Below are 18,081 nucleotides of genomic sequence, written 5' to 3'. Positions count from 1 at the left end.
TATGAGACCAAATTGACAATAGTAACTGTAAAGCACAGACAAGAAGTTTAAGGGACACAGAGAGCAAAAGTTAATGGTGGTGAAAAAGTATAGGTAGAGATAGTAAGAATGGTGACTGTATTGCAGTATGTGCAGCATCTGAAGTCTTCTAACTTCAGGAGGAGAAGAATCACCATGAGTACCAAGCAAATTCCTATGACGTGGAGGGAGGTGTCATGGGCTGAATTATGTCCCCCAAAAAATATGTGCCAACTTGGTTAGGCCATGATTCCCAGTACTGTGTGCTTGTCTTCCATTTTGTGATTGTAATTTTATGTTAAAGAGGATTAAGGTGGGACTGTAACACCCTTACTCAATTCACATCCCTAATCCAAGACAAAGAGAGTTTCCCTGGGATGTGCCCTGCACCACCTTTTTATCTCTCGAGAGATAAAAAGGAAAGATAAGCAAGGGTGGGGACCTCATACCACCAAGAAAGCAGTGCCGAGACAGAGCTCGACCTCTGGACCCAGGGTTCCTGCGCAAAGAGCTCCTAGGCCAGGCAAAGATTGATGACAAGGACCTTCCTCCAGAGGTGACAGAAAGAGAAGGCCTTCCCTTGGAGCTGACGCCTTGAATTTGGACTTCTAGCCTACTGGACTGTGAGAAAATAAATTTCTCTTTGTTAAAGCCATCCACTTGTGGTATTTCTGTTATAGCAGCACTAGATGACTAAGACAGGGGTTAGACATACCTCCAATCTGCAAACTTTTTACCAGTTCTGACACCAACCAGCCTTCCCATGGCACTCTCTACTTCTCTTCTGGGTTCAACAATTTGTTGCAACGGCCACACAGAACTCACAGATCATATGGACAGTTAAGTGGCTTATTAAGGAAGTAACAGTACAACTCAGGGCCAGGGCCAACAGGCGACAACTTGGGATCAGGATCAAGAAGCGTGCAGGCAAAGTCTGGAAGCCTTCCCTTAAGTGGAGAGCACGTCCTTCCCTTCTTCAGTGCAGGACAGCTCTCTCAGCTCCTCTCAGCCATAGAAGAAAGCAGGCCCTTTTCTCTGCAATTCATGCACCGTGCAGGCCTCCTCTCAGCCCCCTCAGAATACACCTCCTCTTGGTCCCCTCAGGAGACAGACTTCCTTTTGGCCATGCACACTCCCTCTCAGCATTTCAGCCCTCTTCTCAGCCTCCTCAAGACAAGCCTCCTTTTAGCCATGCATGCCCCCTCTAAGCCATGCAGACCTCTCTGCCTTTGGCCTCCCTGCTGCTGGTTTCTCCACTGGTAACTGACTCCACTCATAGCCAGTGTAGCAGCTTTGTTCAGCTCTGTTAGCTGCATTTTTACCAGCAGGTTTCTGCCATCACCACCGACTCTGCCAGAGGGACTCTCCCAGGCCTGCCGCCACTCTTCTAGGCCTGTTGCCACCAGCTCCACTGCAGGGCCCATTCCAGGCCTCTTGCTGTCTTCAGTATTACAGCCCTCAACCCATGTTACAGCTCATTTAGAAGGTTCCGCATCTGCTTTCTCTTTGCTTCTTCTTTCTTGTCTCTTTTTTGCCTCTCTTGCCTTTTCTGCTTTCTTGCCTTTCTTCTTCTCTCCTAAAACCCTGTAAGGTTAGCTGCTTATATACACAAACACCTTGTCAATGTCAAGGCACTGTCTCCCAGCAGGACTATGAACTGAGCAATTCCCTCGTTGGGCCACAGTCAATTCATTTGCACAGTCTACAAGTCACTTCATTTGCATCGTCTATAGCATACTGATCAATCCCTGAAAGGTCCATAAAACAGACCAATCACAGGGCAGGCTGCAGCCCAGGTCCAGACAAAAAGTATTAAACCATCAAGTTGTTTACAGCTTACCTGGGAAATGTCAATCAACCTGGACTAAAGAACTTGGCTGCTAACCAAAAGATCAGCAGTTCAAATCTACCAGCCACTCCTTGGAAACCCTGTCTGAGGGTTCTACTCTGTTCTATAGAGTCGCTATGAGTCAGAATCCACTCAACAGTGAGGGTTTTTTTGTTTAATAGCAACTTCATTTGCATAGTCTATAGTATACTGACCAATCTCTGCAACGTACATAAAATAGACCAATCACAGGGCAAGCTGCAGCCCAGGGCCAGACAAAAAGCATCAAACCATCAAGTTGTTTACAGCTTACCCAAGAAATATCAATCAACTTGAACAAAAGTAAATCCTCTGCAGTAGAAAACTAGGGCAAAGGTAACTCCTCAGGACCTAGGGGGAAAATACCTCCATTTTTCCAAAGAACCAAGGCAAAAGTTTACGTAAAGAAACTTATTTCACCACAGTGACACAATGTGAAGAATGTAACCAATAGCATTAAACTGTACTTGCAGAAATTGCTGAACTGGCATATGTTTTATTGTGTGTATTCTCACACAAAAAAATTGATATATATATTAAAAATAAAGGAGAAGGAACAGTCACGTACCTCTGCCTCGTGTATAAACTATACATAGGCCACAAGTTCATCCATACTCTTCACACAGAAGGCTTCATCCAAATTTAAAATGAGGTTTCTATTAGCAAACACATGTTAGAGTCAACTGTTTTCATACTGTATATCATTGATACTATACTGCCCAAAAGCATCACATTAAAGCAATTTTGCCAATGGTTGCTTCTGCCTTCTCTACAGAAATCAGATTTATTATTTTGCTGGTTTAATAAATTTGGCAGCCACGTGGTTTTATATGTTTTTGCTCTGTGAAATAATACTTCCTTAGCTCTACTGTCTTCTCCACCCTTAGAGACAAAAGTACTGTAAAGCATTATTTTGTGCTGACTCTGGGAAGCTTTTACTGTTTTCCAGAATAATTCACTAAAAATATCATTAAGTTTTGTTTAAAAGAGAGTCAGAGACTTGAAACTGTCCCCAGCCTAAACGAATTCAAATAACTTTTCATAACTGTACCACCACCCCCCCCATACATTTAATGGAGAGAGGCAATCAAAAGAAAGACAAATTATTTTCTAAGAGAAAAGCAAAATAAATAATAGGAATCACTGGCAACAAGGTGATAGAAGTTAGATCTTGAACAATGGCAAAGAAGAAACAGATGAGCTGTGAGTAACGCAATCTAGCTATATATATATAGTATAGGAAGAGAACAGAGACAATTTTTATGTGAGGCATTTGTTGAAGGAATTGGGTTCAGCTCTTTCAGGTTTCTTGGAGGTTCACCCTATCTTCTCAAGGGACAGAATATATCCTATTCCCATAGGGAGACTGCTTTTAGGATTTTAGATTATTCTTTCAATTTGTGAGTCCTAAAGCCTCTGATTCTGCCAGCAAACATGCCCTAATCTCTAACTTTTCTCCTTTCACTCATCTCTTTCCAGTAGCTGTTTCCATTTTCACATTACAAGAAAAGCAAAATATAAGGAGACTCCATACATCTATTTCTCCACTACTTCAGTTGTATTAATGATGAATCTCAAGGTCACAGCTTTTTGGGAGTAGACAGGCTGGGACCATACTATGCTGCACCATATCTTTGGTTTCTTTCCTTGGCTTTCATCTTTTGAAATGTATGAAATGAGATTCTACCCTATATTCTTGTTTCTGGTTGCTGCTGGTGCATGTTTTATTTGTCACTCCACCCCTGCTTTTCTATTTGTTTGTTATACCTAATTATGGTGTATCCAAGGATGGAAATTCTGTAGCTTCTACCACCTTTAAACAGAAGCTTTTTTCTTTTTTTTTATTAATTAATTTTTATTAAGCTTCAAGTGAACATTTACCATTCCAATCAGTCTGTCACATGTAAGTTTACATACATCTTACTCCCTTCTCCCACTTGCTCTCCCCATATTGAGTCAGCCCTTTCAGTCTCTCGTTTCGTGCCAATTTTGCCGTCTTCCCTCTTTCTCTATCTTCCCATCCCCCCTCCAGTCAAGAGTTGCCAACACACTCTCCAGTGTCCACCTGATTTAATTAGCTCACTCTTCATCAGCATCTCTCTCCCCGCCGCTGACCAGTCCTTTTCATGCCTGGTGAGTTGTCTTCGGGGATGGTTCCTGTCCTGTGCCATCAGGTCTGGGGAGCATTGCCTCCGGGATTCCTCTAGTCGCAGTCATACCATTAAGTATGGTCTTTTAATGAGAATTTGGGGTCTGTATCCCATTGGTCTCCTGCTCCCTCAGGAGTTGTCTGTTGTGCTCCCTGACAGGGCAGACATCGATTGTGGCCGGGCACCAACTAGTTCTTCTGGTCTCAGGATAATGTAGGTCTCTGGTTCATGTGGCCCTTTCTGTCTCTTGGGTTCTTAGTTGTCGTGTGACCTTGGTGTTCTTCCTTTGCCTTTGCTCCAGGTGGGTTGAGACCAATTGATGTATCTTAGATGGCCGCTTGTTGGCATTTAGGACCCCAGACGCCGCATTTCAAAGCGGGATGCAGAATGTTTTCATAATAGAATTGTTTTGCCCATTGACTTAGAAGTCCCCTCAAACCATGTTCCCCAGACCCCAGCCCCTGCTCCGCTGACCTTTGAAGCTTTCATTTTATCCCGGAGAAGCTTTTTTCTTAATTGAAATCATGCTTCTTATGAATTGAATTATGTCCCTCCAAAAAATGTGCTGTAAATCCTGACCTTTACGCTTATAGTTATATTCCCATTTGGGAATGAGTTGTTTTTCTTATGTTAATGAGGCAGGATTAGTATAGGGTGTATCTTGAGAGAATCTCGTTTGAGATATAAAAGAGATTAAACAAGTGAGCTGAGCAGAGATGGGGGTAAGATGGACGCCAAGATACATGGGATCTCCACGGAATCGGGAACTAGAAGCTGAAGAGACAAGGACCTTCCCCCAATTTCGAAAGAGAGAAAAAGCCTTTCCCTAGAGCCAGAGCTCTGAATCCACCTAAACTGTGAGAAAACAAATTTCTGTTTGTTAAAGTCACCCACACTTGTGGTACTTCTGTTAAAGTAACATTAGATAACTAAGACAGAATTTGGTACCAGAAGAGTGGGGTGCTGCTCTAACAGGTACTTAAAATGGGGAAGCGGTTTTGGAATTGGGAAATGGGTAGAAGTTAGAAGAGTTTTAAAGTGCCTCATAATAAAAGTTTGGACTGCCTTGAAGAGACTGTTGGTAGAATTATGGATGTCAAAGGCAATTTTGGTGAGAGCTCAGAAGGAAATAAGGAGAACTACAGAGAAAGTTTCTATCGTCTTAGAGAATACATATGGTATCAGCAACCCAATGCTGTTAGAAATGCGGACGTTAAATGTGCTCCTGGTGAGGCTTTAAAAGAAAATGATGAATATGTGACTGGACAATAGAGCAAGGGCGATGCTTTTTATGCAGTGGCAAAGAACTTGTCTGAAATGTGTTCGAATATGTGCTGAAAGATCTTATAAGTGATGAACCTGGATATCTAGCTGATCGGATTTCTAAGTAAGATCATAAAGGAGCTGCATGGTTTCCCCTTGCCACTTACAGTAAAATGTGAGAAGAAAGAGATGGATTTAAAAATGAACTATGCAAAATGGAAACGTAACTTAAAGATTTGGAAAATTCTGTTGTACAAACTAAGGATGTGTCCTAGAATGTTCACCAAAGATGTGGCTACACAGGCTTTTGTTAAAGAGATTAAGCCTGTGACTGATGGATCTAATGAACCGCCACAGCAGAAAACCCATCGGTTCAGACTGTAGGGGACAGACAGAGAGCGAAAGCAAAGAACACTGTCTGCCTCTTGGAATTCCACATGCATGCAACAGGACAAAGGAGCTACATCTGCTGCCCCCAAGTAAAGAAAAGGACCATCCCTGGAGCATTTTGGAGATCAGAAAAACTGTGGGAAGAAGCTCAGGAATCAGGATCTTCTTGGTTTTAAAGGGTAAAGTCACAGTCTCCTGGATCTCAAAGGATGAGGCCACAGCCTCCTAGGTTTGAGTCAGGTCTTCACCAACTCAGTTCCAGGGTGTGGGGTGGCCATTAAGGTGTGCCAGGGGGATGGAGCCACTGCCCAAAGCTGAGGCAGTGGTGCTGCCATGCCAAGGGGCAGAAGAACGGGGCTGAGGGATGGAGCTGCCACTCAAATGGACTAGGAAAATGGGGCTGCCTAAAGGCGAGAGAGAAGAGTTGCCATCCCAGGGGGCCTAGAAGGTGGAGCAGAGGCCCAGGGCCCAGGGGCCTCCATCCAAAATCTAGAGGGCATGGCCAACACTCAGAGTCTGGAGGACAGGGCCATTGCCCAGACAGTCCCAAAGAACAGTGGATTATTTTCAAACCTTGAGAGCTAATGTAAATTGTTATTCTGGGTTCTGGACTGCTTGGTGCCCGTTATCCCTTCTTTCCCTCCAATTTCTCTCATTTGTAATGGAAATGTCTACCTTGTTCCACCACTGTTCTTTGGAAGCACGTAATTTTTATTCTAGATTTCACAGGTTCACGTATGAAGAGAAACTTTGCTCCAGGATGGAATATGCCTAATATGTCACCCATATTTGATTCAGGTAATTCAGAAGATGAGATTTTCAACTTGGAGTTGATTTAAGACTTTTAGGATTTGATGGTGTGAGTGTGTTCTGCACATGGCAAAGTCATGAATTTTGGGGAACCAAAGGGTGGAATGTTATTGACTGAATTATGTCCCTTAAAAATATGTGTTGTAAATCCTAAATTCTATGCCTGTGGTTATAATCCCACTTGGGACTGGTCTGTCTTTGTTATGTTAATGAGGCAGGATGAATATAAATTACATCTTGGGTCAATCTTGTTTGAGATATAAAATAGATTAAAAAAACAAGCAGAGCAGAGATGAGGTAAAATAGATGCCAAGGCACATGGAGATCTCTATGGAACCAGGAAGCAGAAGCTGAAGAGACAAGGACTTTCTCCAAGAGCTGACAGAGAAAGAAAGTTTTCCCCTAGAGCCAGAGCTCTGAATTCGGATTCCTAGCCTCCTAAACTGTGAGAAAATAAATTTCTGTTTCTTAAAGCCATCCACCTATGGTATTTCTGTTATAGCAGCACTAGATAACTAAGACAATGCTTAACTGAAAGCATATTTTTTAGATGATAGCGGCACACAACAAAGCTGATAATCTAGAGGCATTTTTGCCTTTAAAACCTAAAACCTTTCAATATAGTCTTTAATTATACACCACAGCCATCTACTTTCTTTCATTTAATCATTTATTTGTTTCAGGAATACTCACTGAGTACTTCCTATGTGCGAGGTACTATTCTAGCTGCTAGGGACACAGCAGTGGAAAAACAAAAATACCTGCACTCATAGGGCTTAGCTTCTGGAGGGGAGAGACAAGCAACAGACAAAGAACCAAATATATACTATATATTAGAGTCTGCACACTTCTTCTGTAAAGGGCCAAATAGCAAATATTTTAGGCTTTGCAGACCAGGCATTTCTGTCACAGCTATTCAACTTTTCCACCGTAGTGAGAAAGTAGCCATATTCAATATGAAAAAAATAAAATGGGTGTAGCTGTATTCCAATAAGAACTTTATCTGTAAAAACAGGAGCTAGGTCAGATTTAGCTCACTGGTTTTGGTTTGCAGACCCATGGTATATATATTTGTGATAAGCATTACGGGGAAAAATAGTGCAGGCAAGGAATACAAGAAGTTCTAGGAGTAGTTGCAAAGAGTTACTGTTAACATGGTATTTGAGTAAAAACCTAGAAAAAGTGAAAATATATGCCATAAGGACATATGGGGAAAAAAAAACTTTCCAGGCAGAAGGAAAAAGATGTGTAAATGCACTGCAGCAGGAGCAGGCTTAGTTTGTTGAAGGTATAGCAAATAAACTGATGTGGACAAGAAGGGCATTAAGAGATGAAGTCAGAGATGAAAGACGGTACCATGTTGTGTAGGGTCTTTCAGGCCATTATAAAGACTGTGAATTTTTACCCTGAGTAGAAAAGCACTAGATGGTTTTCAGCAGAGAAATGAATGACATGATCTGACTTAACTTTGAAAAATATGTCTCTCACTCCACTGTCAAGAATAGACTGTAGCAGGACAAGGGTGGAAGCCTCGAGACCCGTAGGAATTTACTTAATAATCCAGAAAAAACAATGATGATAGGTTAAAACTGGATGGTAGTGATGGAAGTCATAGAAAGTGGCAGATTCTGAATATATTTTGAAGGTAGAACTAAAGGGCCTGTTGATGGATTGGTTATAAGAGAAACAGGAGTAAATGATGATTCTTAGTCAGAAGTCCTCATTTTGTCCTCAGGAACTGAAAGTCTAAAATTAGCATTTATTTATATAGACAAGACTGCAAAAAGAACTGCTTTGGGGGGTAGAGTGAGGGGCTGATGGAAAGCAATAGATTGGTTTATACATGTTAAACTGAAAGTGCCAACTAAACATCTAAGTGGAAATGTTAAACAGAAGATGGCTTTGTAAGCCTGGCGTTCCGGGAAAAAGTCTTGGCTGGGGACACAAATTTTTTTTATTAAATTTTATTTAACTTGTTATTGTTGTTGCGAATTATACAAATATACACAACAAAAAATACACCAATTCAGAGTTTCTACATGTACAATTCAGTGACACTGATAACATTCTTGGAGTTGTGCAACCATTCTTATCCTCCTTTTCTGAATTGTTCTTCCCCCCATTAACATAAACTCACAGCCCTCTGAGTTTCCCATCTAATCTTTCAAGTGGCTGTTGTCGATTTGATCCCATATAGATAGTTCTTAAAAGAGCATAACGCTCAAGGCAGACATTTTTTACTAGTTAAGCTAAACTATTGTTTAGTTTTAAGACTTCAGGGGATATTTTTAGTTTAAGGTTTAAAGGTTATCTCAGGGCAATAACTTCAGAGCTTCACCTATCCTCTATAGCTCCAGAAAGTCTGGAGCCCATGAGAATTTGAAATTCTGTTCTGCATTTCTCCACTTTTGATCAGGGTTTTTCTATAGAAAATTTGATCAAAATGTTCAGTAGTGGTAGCTGAGCACCATCAAATTCTTCTGTTTTCATGGCAAAGGAGGCAGTTGTTCATGGAGGCAATTACCCACATATTCCATTTCCTCCTCCTATTCCTGACTCTCCTTCTTCCTCTTTTGCTCCAGGCAAATTGAGACCAACTATTGTGCCTTGGATGGCCTCCTGCAAACTTTTAAGACACCAGGAGCTATGCAATGAATTAGGCCAATTAACTGGGATATTCCATGATACCATAACCCTAAACCTTCAACCAAGGAACCAAATCCATGTGCTGTTTCTTTGTACATAGCAGCTTCAGCACCTACTCTTTTTTTTTTTCCCCGTTGTTGTAAGTATGTCTATCATATAACTATTGCCAATTCAACTTTTTATAGTTATACAACTTATGACAGCACTTATAATAATCGGCTATGCAACCCCACCCTTAATTAATGCAATTTTTCCATTGCCATAAGCCAAAACTCAGCACTCCATAAGCAATAACCCTCTTTTCCCCTCCCTCCCAGCCCAGGTAACCACAAAGAAACTGGTCTCTATACATTTGCTCATTCTTGTGTTTTTATATAAGTGAGGTCATGCAGTATTTGTCCTTTTGTGATTGACTTCGTTCACTCAGCACACTATCTTCAAGCTCCATCCATATTGTAGCATGTATCAAGACTCCATTTCTCCTACTGACTCAGTAGTATTCCATTGTATGTATGTACGACATTTTATTTATTCATTCATCTGTTGATTGGCATTTAGGTTGTTTCCACCTTTTGGCTATTGTGAACAGCATTCATCTTAGTCATCTAGTACTGCAATAACAGAAATACCACAAGTGGGTGGCTTTAACAAAGAGTTTATTCTCTCACAGTCCAGTAGGCTAGCAGTCTGAATTCAGGGTGCCAGCTCCAGGGGAAGGTTTTCTGTCTGTTAGCTCTGGAGGAAGGTCCTTGTCATCAGTCTTCCCTTGTTCTGGGAGCATCTCAGCACAGGATCCTCGGGTCCAAAGGATGCAGTCTGCTTCTGGTGCAACTTTCTTGGTAGTATGAGGTCCCCATGTCTCTCTACTCACTTTTCTCTTTTATATCTCAAAAGAGACTGGCTTAATACACTATCCAATCTTGTAGATCTCATCAATATAAATGCCACTAATTCATTTCATTAGATCATAGTGATAGCATTTACAACAGAAGGAAAATCACATCAGACGAAAAATGGTAGACAATCATACAATACTGGGAATCATGACCTAGCCAAGTTGACAGGTATTTGGGGGGGATACAATTCAACCCATGACAGTGCTACAATGAACACTGGTGTAATGGAGATACAAATTTGAGAGTTATTTGCTTATAGTATTTAAACCTACAAAACAGCTGAGATCACCAATGAGTGAGTGTAGAAGTTGGAGTTATAAGGAAAAACTAGGCAAGGAAACTAACTTCCCAGTTAGTGAAGTCAGTGAATCACCAAGGGTGTTCTAGAAATTAGAGAAAATTATGTTCAAGAATTCAAGACATAATTGTTTCAACTGCCACTGGTAAACTAAGTAAAATGAAGATTAAAAATTGACAATTGGATTTAACATCACGGAGGTCAGAGCTGTTTAGTGAAGTGGTTGAAAAGATCTTTAAAAAATTCATCTTTCGGCTGGTTTTATGAAATTTTTCTAGAGGTTTGGGAAACATTTTTTGCGCTCTTGAAAATCTGAGAATGTTCTTGTGTTCCTTTCATACGTGAAAGACAAATCAGTTAAACACATAATTCTTAAATCAATCTACTCCCTTCAAAATTCTATATATGTTTCTCCATTATCTTTTGGAATTTACTACTGTAGAGAAAGCTGAGGCCATTCTGATCTAGGTTCCCTTAAAAATAACATGATTCTTCTGCTTGAGTGTTTATTCCTTTCATTATAATTTAAAAATGTTGCCAGATTGATTAAGAGTGGTTCTCTTTTCTGTGATTAGTCTTAGATTAGGCTTAATCCTTTAATTTAAAATTCTTAGATGAAAAAAAAAATCAGAAAACTTATGGTTTTGGTTTTTGCTCCTTTTCCAATTGGTGTCCTTTTTACTTTAAAAAAGAAGTAGGTATGTTTCAAATATAACATGTTTGTGTATTTTCTTATTTTTATTCTCTGCTTACAGAGTAAATTCAAGATTCCCTACCACACCACTGATTTGTCTGCACAGTCATTTAGATAGTATTGCCTCTAAAGTAAACTTAAATTCTACCAGTGAACTTTTTAATCTCCTTGGAATCTTTCCTTAGAGCTTCCTCAACTCCCTTTTTATCTAATCTTGCTGTCTTTCCTTCTTTTCATATCCACTACTTTGGGTTTCTTGCTCAAGCTTTATTAAGATCATAGTTACTATCTTATAGCAGAAATTTTAAATGTATACAAAGTGTTCTTCTAGCTAATTTCAGTGTTACACTCTTTTTTCAACTTTTGGAGATAGTGTTTATTTTCCCTTGTTCTGTAGCATGTTTTCCATAGTGTCTGCAAATCTACTGTATCGGTTTCCTTTGTGTACATGTAAGTGATTTACAACTTCAAGGATTTGTAGCTGGAGGGCAGGCTGATATATGTACATGGAGTGCTGGTGGTGCAGTGGTTAAACTGCTCAGTTTCTAACAAAAGGTTGGCAGTTTGAACTCATCAGCTGTTGTGTAAGAAAATGATGTGGCAGTCTGCTTCCATAAAGATTTCAGCCTTGGTAACCCTATAGGGCAGTTCACTGTGAGCCAGCATCAACTTGACAGCAATAGTTTTGGGTCATTATGATGGTTAAGATTGTGTGTCAACTTGGCTGGGCGATGATTCTTAGTGTTTATATGTGATCACACACATGATGGGATTTGCTGTGAGCAGCCAATCAGTTGGAAGGGAGTTTCCTTGGGCAAGTGGCCTGCATCTGAATATAAGTAAACGTTCTGGCTTTTGCCTGCTCTGGATCCTGCAGCTGCCTCCTGTTCATCTGACCACTGGTTCTTGGGACTTGAGCTAGCAGCCTGCCGGCTGATCTTGGGATTCATCAATCTTCACAGCCTGTGAGCAAGAGCCCTGCTCTCCAACCTGCTGATCTTGGGTTTGTCAGCCCCTGCAGCTACGTGAATCAGGAGAAGCCTTGTGGTCTTGTCTGCCAATCTTGGGATTCGTCAATCTTTACAGCCTGTGAACAAGAGCCCTGCTCTCCGACCTGCTGATCTTGGGTTTGCCAGCCCCTATGGCTACGTGAATCAGAAGTCTCTATCCTGCTCCATGGACTTGGGATGTTCCAGCCTCTACAATCGCATCAGCTGTTTCCTTGATATAAACTCTGCCTATATATATTTACGTGCTTTACTGGTTTTGCTCCTCTAGAGAACCCAGCCTAAGACATGTGGTACCAAGAGTGGGGTACAGCTCTAACAGATACCTAAAATGTGGAAGTGGTTTTGAAACTGTGAATGGACAGAGGACTCAGAAGGAAGTGAGGAGAACTGTTAACACTGGAGAAGGTGCAGGTGGTGTGAAACAGCAGCAGAGGACCAGCAGCAGCAGAACCAGGAGACCAGTGTGAGACAGAGCTGGAGCCGACCCACAGAGTGAGTTGACTGCCTTTGCGCAGGAGGCTTCCTGGTAGCGTGGGGTGCCTCCAGGCACTTATCAGTGGAGTCAGAATTGCCAACCCATGGAGCAAGAGAGCTGAGAGCCTTCTGGCTGAAGTTTACTGGCAGAGTGGGGTGCCTCCAGGCACTTATTGGTGGAGCTACAGAGCTTTGGAACACTTGCCCCAACAGGGGAAATGTGGACATGAGGCTCGAGGGCCAAGGGGCCAAGGAACCAGGAAGCAGACACTGAACAGGGAACACAGAAAGCTGAGCTGCCTCAGTCTCAAAAGAGAGAAGTAAGCAGAGAGACATGGGAACCTCACACTACCAAGAAAGCAGCACTGGGTGTAGAGGGCATCCTTTGGATCTGGGGTTCCTGTGTGGAGAAGCTCCTAGTCCAGGTGAAGACTAATGACAAGGGCCTTCCTCTAGAGCCAACAGAGAAAGAAAGCCTTCCGCTGGAGCTGATGCCCTGAATTTGGACTTCTAGCCTACTAGGCTGTGAGAAAATTAATTTCTCTTCGTTAAAGCCATCCACTTGTGGTATTTCTGTTATAGCAACACTAGATAGTCAAGACAGTCAAATGAATACACACACCCACACCATTATATCTATATGTGTAAACGGAGCCCTGGGTGCAGTGGTTAAGTGCTCGCCTGCTAATAGAAAGGTCAGTGGTTCAAACCCAACAGCTACTCAGCAGAAGAAAGATGTGGCAGTCAGCTTTTGTAAAGATTACTGCTTTGGAAATTCTATGGGGCAGTTCTACTTTGACTTAGGAGGTTGTCATGAGTCAGAATGAATTCAACAGGAACAGGTTTTATATGCGTAAATGAGTGTATGAGTGTGTGTAGAGCTTATCATCAATTCCCAGGATCTAACAGGTCTTCATCAACTGAGGTGCAACTTTACAAGACTGGAATCACCTAAGGATCCAGTCACTTCATCAAAAATTAATTTACTAAAAGCTAATACTCAGTTTACTGAATAATCGATTTGTTAAATATATCAAACTCATTAATTGGTATCCACTTAACCCACTCCTGTCAAGTCAATTCTGACTCAAATTGACTCTACGGGACAGAGTAGAACTGCCCCACGGGGTTTCTAAGACTGTAATCTTTACGGAAGTAGACTGCCAGACCTTTCTCCTGTGGAGTGGCTGGTGTGCTCAAACAACTGACCTTTCAGTAAGCAGCCAAGTACTTAAGCACCGCACTACCAGGGCTCCTTTCACAAACTGGTAGTAACTGTTAAAAGCTTTAACAGAACAATATAATGAAATGTCAGAAAACAAAATTTCATTGTTTCATATGGGAAACTTAATATTTACATATTTTTATTTGGAATTGTTTTGGTTAATTCTAATTTTTTTCAAAACTTTGAATTCAATTTAATGAAACTTTTGAGCTGAACTTAATTTATATCATTTCTACGTTCTGTTGCCTTTGAATATAATTAAATTCAAAATCAGAATCTTAATTACTGCTTTTTTTCCCCACAATTTTAATTGAGGTATACAGGCATCCTCATTTTGAACAGGAAATGTATGGAATGTAAAAATAACTGTCCAAGCTAAACTGTCAAAACTTTCTTATTAATTAGTGGGAGAAATTACACATGTTCAATGATTTTAAAAATTTTTGTTAAAACATTAAAAGCTCTGTTACTATTGGTTATAAATGTTTGGGAAACAAAAAAATATTAAAACTAATATTTTATTTAGTACACTATAAAACATTAGGCACATTGAGAACTAAATTACTTTATTTCTTTGTAGTTTCAATAGTGCCTGCCTCCTTCTCCTCCTATAACTTATGGTAGCCAGCGAGCATCTTTTCTATATGTTAGTGACTTTTCATATTCTTTGGATCAGCTTCTAACATTTCTTTTTTTTTTGCATTTTCAATGTCATGAAATATCTACAAATGTTATTTTGAGATTTTTTTGCTGGATCACTTCCTCTGGGAGATCTTTATTTTTTTCATCATAAATACTTTCCTCACTGTGTTGATAACTTCACCTTCACTGAGTTCCTCTGGCTTAGTATCTAGTCTTTTTAATGACAGCAGTATCAACATCTCCATGCTCAGCTAATTCCTCAGTAACTTCACTTATTAGGGATTCAAATTTCACTACCAGCATTATCACATTATGTTTATTTGCTGCATTTTCATCTTTGTTGGCCAATTCCCTCTTTTGATTATCCATTTAGGTAAAATGTCACAGGGATTTATCACTGGGATACAAGGAGGCAACATAATTACATGCTTTGCTCTCTGTGTATGAAATGATTTGCAATGGCCAATCATCAACAGACTTAGAAAGAAGTAATTTGACTGGTCACTGATTATAAAATCCGTCTGTTATACACATGGTGATTGTGAACTAAAGAGCCAGAAGTTTGTACTTCATGCAATTATTCACAGTTAACATTCCATGGTAACTGAAATTTGAACTACGTTTTTAGGAGACTTGTGTGATTTAACTGAACTGTGGTGACTGAAATTCATTTACACTGGAACCAGGCAAAGTGACAAATGCTTGTGTTATGGGTTGAATTGTGTCCCGTATAAAGATATGTTGAAATCCTAACTCCCAGTACCTGCGAACGTGACCAAATTTGGAAACAGTGTTTGCAGATGTAACCAGTTAACATGAGGTCACACTGGAATAGGGTAAGCCCTAATGCAATATGACTGGTATCCTTAAAAAAAGAAGAGGGAGTTGTTGCTTAGGGGGCACTAAATTTCTGTTAATGGTGTTGGAGTAATTAGAAATGCATAGTGCTAATAGTTTCACAATATGATGAATGTAATCAATGTCACTGCTTTGCTATGTATTTGTATATTTACCACAGTTAAAAAAAACACAGACAGACACAGAGGGAAGACAGTCACAGTCATGTGATTGATGGGGGAGAAATTGCAGTTATGCTGCCATAGGGCAAAAAATGCCTGGGGCTACCAGAAACTGGAAGAGACAAAAAAGGATCTTCCCCTAGAAACTTCAGAGACACCTGGCCCTTCAAATACCCTGAATTTGGACAATTCAGATACCCAGAACTTTAAGACAGTAAATTTTTGTTGTTTTAAGCCACCCACTTTGTGATAGTTTGTTAAGGTAATCCAATGCAATCTTAACTAAAACTAATATAATAATTTACATACAATACATTATATATGTTTATAGTATACAATCTTACCATTTTTGACATATCACATACCTTTGAAACTATCAACATAATTACGATAATGAACATATCCATCATCCCAAAAGTTTCCTCATATCCCTTTTTAGTGTCTCCTTCTTGCACTTTCATGCTACCCAACTCCATGATCCCAAGTAACCACTGACTTGCTTTCAATTGCAATATATTAGTTTGCATTTTCTGGAATTTTATATAAATGGAATCATAGAGTATGCACTCTTTTTTATCTAGCTTCTTTCATTCAACATAATTATTTTGAGATGCATCCATTTAATCCATATATTAGAGTTTTTCACTCCCTTTATTTGTAAATTGTATTTACATGTGGATACCACACTTTATATCTATTCGTCAGATGACTGACATTTGAATTGCTTCCACTTTTTGGGTATTATAAATAATGCTGCTATCAATATTCATGCACAAGTTTTTGTGTAGATTTACGTTTCCATTTCTTTTGGGTGCATACCTAGGAGTAGAATGGCTGGGTCATATGTTGTTGTTGTTAGGTGCCATCAAGTTGGTTCTGACTCACAGCGAACCTATGTGCACTAAAACAAAACACTGCCTGGGCCTCCACCATCCTCACAATCATTGTTATGCTTCATGTATCTGTTAACCACCTGAATATCTTCTTTGGTGAAATGCCTGTTCATACCCTTTGCCCATTTTTTAATTGGGTTATTTTTCTTTTTGTTGTTGAGTTTTTGCAGTACCATGTAGATTTTAGAGATCAGATGCTGATTGGAATTGTCATAGCCGAAAACTTTTCCCAGTCTGTAGGTAATCTTTTTACTCTTTTGGTGAAGTCTTTGGATGAGGTAAGTGTTTGGTTTTTAGGAGCTCCCAGTTATCTAGTTTCTCTTCTGGTGTTTGTTACCACAGTAAATTTTTTAAAGTGTATTTCACTTTTAAGTATTAAATACTTCACTTTAATAGGTTTTAGTATATTCATATGGTTAAACAACCATCACTGCTATCTAAAATCACAACTTTTTCATCACTCCAAAAGAAACTCCATAGCCACTTGCAGTCCCTATGAATTTCCCCTCTCTCCCCCAACCATGGCAACCACTAATCTCTTTTCTGTCTCTGGATTTGCGTTTTCTGGACACTACAAGTAAATAGACTATATGATATGTGGTCTTTTGAGACTAGGTTCTTTTAGGCTCATCCATATTGTAGGGTGTATTGATACTTTATCCCAAGTTATTGATAAATAATATTTCATTGTATAGATATACCAAGTTTTACTTTTCCATTCATCAGTTGATGGGCATTTGAGTTGTTTCTTCATTTTGGCTATTATGAATATATTTGTATAAATTTTTGTGTGAGTATGTTTTCAGTTCTTTAGGATTTATATCCAGGAGTGAAACTGCTAAGTCATATGGTAACTATTTTTGATTTTTTAAGGAACTGCCAAACTGTGTTCTAAAGTACCTTTACGATTTGACTTTCCTATCACTTGTTATTGTGCTTTTTTTTTAATAGCCATCCTAGTGGGCTGACATGGTGGTATGTCATTGCATTTGCAAAATGATTAATATGCTGAGCATACAAGATGCCATTTTCAACCAGCTTCCCACACTACTTCTTTATGAAAACTTTCATAAGTATTTTACCTAATACGTGGTAAGTACTTTTTAAAAAATTTTATTGTGTTTTAGAGGAAAGTTTACACAGCAAATTAGGTTCCCATTTAACAATTTTTGTTGATAAGCATTTAACATTAAAGTTTAAAAACGTCATTCCTGTAACATTTCCCAAATTAGACTATTTTTTAACTTGTTCAAATGTATACTTAACTTCATTTGTGCACAGGTGAGCAAGATAGTCTGTAAGTCTTTTAAATGAACATACAAATGAGTAGGAAAGAATCAAAGCTTATAGGTTTTGTTGTCACCCAGTATCACTCAGCAAAACTTAAGGCAGTCTTTGCTTAATATTCTAGGAATCAAACCACTGTAAATTCAATTTTAAAATTCAAAGATATTTAAAAGAAAGCCTGTACCGGCTAGCTTATATAATATATAATGAAATTACAGATAAACTGAAGTGTCTTCAAATCATTCAAATAATTAGTGATACACCTGTTAGTAAAATCTATATATGCTGACCACTACTCAAGTGCTCTTTCGACTGGGGTACACTGACTCGTAAGTCAAATAATAAAAAATGTAGCATAAAATAATTGAAAGGGCAATAGACTGGAAATCAGAAGGTATGTCTGTACCTTCTTATCTTGATTGATCCTAGGGGAATCCTAATTTAACCTCAGTGTAATATTTTCATCAAAAAGAAAATTCCACTAGATAATCTACAAGGA

The 18,081-nt window shown here is 39.4% G+C and overlaps 1 protein-coding gene across 4 annotated transcripts in view; it reads right to left on the bottom strand.

The window, feature by feature from the left end:
• BAZ2B (bromodomain adjacent to zinc finger domain 2B) overlaps positions 1 to 18,081 on the bottom strand; it is a 463,153-nt gene that overhangs the window by 378,514 nt on the left and 66,558 nt on the right. For 3 of the 4 annotated variants that reach the window (XM_064287090.1, XM_023542904.2, XM_064287091.1), the window contains one exon: positions 2,454 to 2,541. The exons of the other annotated variant lie outside the window; for it this stretch is intronic. The gene's annotated coding sequence lies outside the window, so the exon portion shown is untranslated. The remainder of the gene's footprint in view (positions 1 to 2,453; positions 2,542 to 18,081) is intronic. 4 annotated transcript variants of the gene reach the window in all.

Source organism: Loxodonta africana, chromosome 6 (assembly GCF_030014295.1).
Source record: "Loxodonta africana isolate mLoxAfr1 chromosome 6, mLoxAfr1.hap2, whole genome shotgun sequence".
Classification (NCBI taxonomy): domain Eukaryota; kingdom Metazoa; phylum Chordata; class Mammalia; order Proboscidea; family Elephantidae; genus Loxodonta; species Loxodonta africana.
The sequence above is the reverse complement of the archived record's forward strand: the minus strand, read 5'-3'. Positions and strand labels throughout refer to the sequence as shown.